This window comes from Staurois parvus, unplaced genomic scaffold, assembly GCF_062004578.1.
Source record: "Staurois parvus isolate SC_StPar_1 unplaced genomic scaffold, SC_StPar_1.0 ptg000697l, whole genome shotgun sequence".
NCBI lineage: Eukaryota > Metazoa > Chordata > Amphibia > Anura > Ranidae > Staurois > Staurois parvus.
In genome coordinates, this window is record NW_028318493.1 from 165,422 (window position 1) to 171,430 (window position 6,009).

The following is a 6,009-nucleotide window of genomic DNA, read 5'->3' on the forward strand; positions in this document are numbered from 1 at the left end:
AAAATAGAAAAAAAAATCTAAATTAAAAATTAAAAGAAAAAAATCACCCTAGACCCCCCCCCACCCACCATGTGTAAAGGTGACAACAAGCCTCAGTCCTGTGTCGGTATGTAAACAGAGATTAACCACTTGCCAACCACGCTGTAGCTGTCATTTGTCCAGTTCTGGGAGGGCGTCATATGTATCCTAGAACGCGTCCTTCTGCGCGCCCCCAGCGGCGCGCACCCGGTGATCTCCATGATGTGGTAAAAGGCCAATCAAATCACTGGGTAAATGCAGTTGCTGGTTATCAGCTGAACTTTCCTTACGCTGACCCTGATGATCAATGCCCAGCAGTGCTACCCACCAGTGCCACCCACCTGTGCACAGCAATGCCACCCACAAGTGCCAAGTAGTGACACCCACCAGTGCCCAGCAGTGCCACTCACTTGTGCCTAGCAGTGCCACCCACCTGTGCCCAGCAGTGCCACCCACCAGTTCCCATCAGTGCCGCCTATGAATGCTGCCCAGCAGTGCCACCCGTCAGTGCCCAACAGTGCTGCAAGTCAGTGCCCAGAAGTGCCACCAGTCAGTGCCACCCATCAGTGCCCATCAGTGCCCATCATTGCTGCATATCAGTACATCATCATTAGTGCCAGCTCATCGGTGCCACCTATCAGTGCTGCCTATCCGTGCCCATCAGTGCTGCTTATCCGTGCCACCTTGTCAGTGCGACCTATTAGTGCTGCCTATCAGTGCAGCCTCATCAATGCACATCAGTGAAGGAGAAAAATTACTTGTTTGCAAAATTTTATAATAGAAACAAAACTTTTTTTTCAAATTCTTTGCTCTTTTTTTGTTTAGAGCACAAAAAATAAAACACCCAGCGGTGATTAAATATCACCAAATGAAAGCTCTATTTGTGTGAAAAAAATGATAAAAATGTCATATGGGTACAATGTTGCACGATATAAATTTCGTTTGGATACAGCGTTGCATGACTGCACAATTAACAGTTGAAATAGTGTACTGCTAAATAGCAAAAATGGCCTAGTCAGGAAGGGAGGTAAATCTTCCAGAGGGCAAGTGGTTAATAGGTGGCTCCATCTACTTTGCCAAATAAGCCCTCCAAATTACTTTAATCAGCCACAATGCAAATGTCCTAGTAGTTGCAGAGAGCCTTTTCTTAATTCTGCCAAGGATGATAAACATATATTTTGACTTCCTGAAAGAAGAAGTTATTTCAGTGTATGCATTTAAAATGGAGCCCACATCCAGATCATTTGTTGAAGTGGTTGTCTCACTCTGGAACATTTGAAGGACAATGTCTTGTTTTAGATGAAATGGCTTATTTACTTTTGGATGATGAAGGATCCTCAGCACTACTCTGTCTGAGAAATGACAGCAGTTTGAAGGCTTACAGCCCAAAGCTTGAATGTCCCACACCCTCCTTCCTGATGTTATGGCCTTGAGAAATACTGCATTAAGTGTCGCCATCCACACTGCAAATGACTGGTTTACAAGGAAAGGTGAATGGGACAGCATGTCCGGTGATTCCTGTAGATCCCATGGTGGGATAAAGGACCTCTCTGGAGGATGAATTCTAGCGCATGGCTTTAGGAATTGGTGTACATGATTATGTGTAGTACATCTCACCCCAGGTAGTGCGGACAAGAATGAAGATTGCACGTGGGCTTGTGCGTAGGCCCATCTCTAGGCTTGTCTGTAGAAAGTTCAGGACATCCAAATCTGATGCCATGTGGTTGAATCCTCGCAAACCTGCAAAGGTGATAAACGTTTCGCTGACCCTGAGCTATGTATGGTTTGTAGTAGGGGACCAGCCTCCAGAAATCTAGCAGGCACCATCTTGTCCATGGGCATCCCCGGCTCAGCTACCGCAAACCCATTGATTGCCATTTTGGATGATTTGCATAGGATGTGGGGCCCACTCCAACCTACTGGCCACTATGCAAGCTGTAGCTTAGCATGTACTGCTGCTTGGGCACCCAGGCCAGGTACCAATTGCTGTGATCTGAAAATTACACAATAGGATGTGGGAAAACACAGAGCAATACCAATGCTATTTACAGCAACCATATGGAAGCCTGCAGCCACAACATCAGAAATGTACCTGAAACCTAGAAACCAGCATCCTACAATCCCAGGATCCTGGATGTGGGAGGTTTCCTTCAAATAGGAGATTTACAACCTGTACAAAAGGAACTTCAACATAGAAGAGGCTAAACCTGTGAGGCTGGCCAGGTGAACCAACAAGGTGTCAAGAAAGTTACTTTCTCTTGCCTCTACGGTTGGATAGAAAATGGTGACCACACTCCCAAATTGTTGGGTCCCCTCAGGTATGACCCAAATTTAGTTTGAGATCTTCATTGTTATACCTTACAGATCACAAGTGATTTGCCACCCATTCAGTGTATCTAATTGCAAGGAAGGGGCTTGCCACAGTCTAGTATCTAATTAATTAATTTTCTCAAAATAACTGAATAATTCTGATTTTTGTAATAGCAATCATCAAAACTTCTTAACTTTTCATTTATGATTCCATAAATAAGTGTAATGGTTCCTGCTGTTCTGCTATGCAGAGTCCAAACTCAAATACTCTATGCCTAGCAGAACCAGTAGCACCATCAAAGAACCAATATCAATACTAACTTTCCCATATTTTATCATAAAACTACCATGCTTGATATCTATGGACTTTTTTCTGCACCAACAGACTTTTTCAGAAAGTTTTGTGATTGGGAGTTGTACATTTTTACCCTTTTGAAAATTTTGGATGATTAAACCATAAGGGAAAGGCGGGGCAGCAGGGAAGGGGGACAAGGAAGATCAGGACTAGATGGACTTTTGACATAGTCCTACCCTTACTCTTAGGACTCTACTGGTTGCCGTGGAGCAACCCAGTATGTAATTCAAATAATAAGAACACCTTAGAGAATATATTGTTTAATATGTAACTTTTTTTTTTACTATGCTGGATCAATGACCACTTAGTCTAGGTTAACATCTAAGCGTTTTGCGGTGCGTTTTGCATTTTGCAGAAATGCACTACAGTCCATTTAACATGATTTCCTATGGGACACGTTCACATCTCCGTGTTTTTTGGAAAGGGTCAGGGACGTTTTTAAATGTAAAATGCTGCATTTTGGTCAATATACTTCAATGCATACTGAAGATATGCATGTAGTGTGTTTTTGATGAATTTTGCGTTTTAATCTGCCCAGCAACAAGTTGTGAAAAAAGAAAAAGATATATAAAAACGTGTCAAAAACATTTGCAAAAACAAACACTGCAAAAAGAACTGTAGAAATGGATCAAACATAAACTACATAGGTGTGAACTTAAGGCCCATTTTATCCTGAGAAAAACACAACATAATTCACCTGGACACAGCAAGTAGCTGCAAAGATGTGTACAGTTTTACAAACGCATGGCAAAGTTGCAAAACTGAGCTCAAGTCCTAAGGGACCTTCACATTGAGCTGTTTTTGTTGTGCTTTTGGCATTTAGAACGAAAAAAGCATGAACAATGTATCATTTTAAACCCTATGGAACTCTTCACACCAGTTCTCTGCAGGTGTGTATTTAAAAGTCCTGCATGCTGCGTGTTTGAAAAATGTACCAAAAATGCACCTCCCCATTGAATTCAATGGACAATGCATCAAAAAGGCATCACAGTTGTGTTTTTGGTGCTCTTTTTGAGTCACATCTCCATGTTTCAGAGGTATATGCTGGGAGTCAGGCAACCAGAAAATACATCAAAAATGCATCCAAAATGCATTTTTGCAATGTTTACTACGGAACAATGTGAAAGGGCCCTAAAGCTGAATTCCAGGTATGGATATTTATACAGTTACATTGTTCCAGCTTGGACCAACATAACAACGTATATCCCTCTGGTGTATTTGCATTATTCAGTAGCCAGCTGTTTAAGGAGGTTATGCATGGACATCAGCGTACTATTGTCCCATGAGAACATGCATTTGCCTGAAACGTGTTGGGGCAGAGCTACGTGTTGACGTCACACCGCAACTTCCATGCTTGGAACTGGTGTCTTTCTTTGTAAGTGCACTGTTTTATTTGCCATGACAAATTTGCTGGCATTTGAATAAAGCCTTTTACCTTTTTATGGTAAGTTTTTACTTTTTAATAAATATGCTACACTGTATACGGTCCCTTGCTTGTGGCTCTGTGCAGTAAGCGCTTTTCTCCTAGATCAGCCTTTCTCAACCTTTTCAACACAGTGGAGCTGGTTATTTAAGGAGGTTATGCATGGACGTCGGCGTACTAGTGTCCCCTGAGAACGTGCATTTGCATGAAACGTGTTGGGGCAGAGCTACGTGTTGACGTCACGCCGCCACTTCCGTGCTTGGAACTGGTGTCTTTCTTTGTAAGTGCACGGTTTTATTTGTCATGACAAATTTTCTGGCATTTGAATAAAGCCTTTTACCTTTTTATGGTAAGTTTTTACGTTTTAATTAATATACTATGCTATACTGTATATGGTCCCTTGATTGTGGCTCTCTGCGGTTAGCACGTTTCTCCCAGACCAGCCTTTCTCAACCTTTTCAACACAGTGGAACCCTTGAAATAATTTTCTGGTTGCAGGAAACCCCTGCTAAAACAACAACTCATGATACATTAGTGTGAAGAATGCTCTCCTTCCCCTTGTGGCCATTGAGAGGAATTACGCCCTTTACAGATCACTAAAAAGATCAATGGTGTCAGTGGGAACTTATCTGAGAGGCAGAACTTGCTCATTGCTCAAGGAACCCTTAATAACTTCTGAAGGAACCCTAGTTGAGACACCTTGTCCTAGACAGTATCAAGCAAACCTTCTGACTGTCCCCAACGGTGAGAGGGGATACTGCTGGGTGTCCTCATTGTGATGATGGAGATGGTTGACCATGTGTGAAGGATCCTATTGATTCAGACTGACATGTTGCTGCTTTCCTTTGGCAGCTTTAATGTCAGTGAGTGCATTTTAGTGCTGATGCTCACGTGTGGTGGAAATGATTTTCAGTAACTGGTGGAGGACACTTTCTCTGTGGTGATATTTATCACACATTCAAACTTTCTTTACAGTGGACTTTTATTTACACAGAAATTTTTTTCATGATTATTTGTAAACTGTGTTTACTATGCTTCGGTTTGTGAATAAACAGGAAACTATTCCTGTCCATTCATTCTGTGCTGCTGAGGCTGCAGAGATGGAGATTGAGGGCTGTGTCCTTAATCTCCTTTTTCTGTCTCAAAGCTAAAACATCAGAGGTCTGTTTAGACCCCTGATATTTCACCAAAGCCCCCCAATGGGGCTCCTAGCAAACTGTAAAAAAGAATTAAAAATAAAACTGTAAATAAATAAATAAAATGGTAAAACAATATATAACACTAATAAACAACTGCTGACACCCAGGGCCGTGGATAAGGGGGTACCACCAGTCCTCAAGTACGTGGCCCAGGCCAGCAGGGGCCCAGGTGGCTGGGTGAATTGGATGCGGGTAGGGAGGGTGATCGGTATGGTGGGAGGGGGCAATTACTGGAACTGATCCCCTGTATGAGTCTCTCTGCAGCAGCTGAAAGTTGGCTTCTTCTCCTCTCCCTCCCACTGGCTTTCAGCTGCTGCAGAAAGAGCCATACAGGGGATCGGTTCCAGTAATTGCCCCACATCACACCAATCACTCTCCCTGTGCACCATACATTTCCTCCTGCTGCCCAGGCCCCCCTGTGTGCCCCCACCCTCACAGTGCTGTCAGATTCCCTCCTGTCCTTTCAGCAACTGCAAGCACACAATAAGATCTTTCGGGATGGAGAGGGGGGAGGAGTCTGGTAAATATATCACGTTTACCAGCCCCTTCCTTTCCGGAGTGAACACAATGATTGATTTGTACCATGCACTCATTGTGTACATTCATTATTGAAGCATAGTAAACTATGGTTTTTTTTGGAAGGAGGGGGCTGCCAGGTTGGCTGTATGGGGCCTTGTGGTTTCTAACAGCAGCCCTGCTGACAC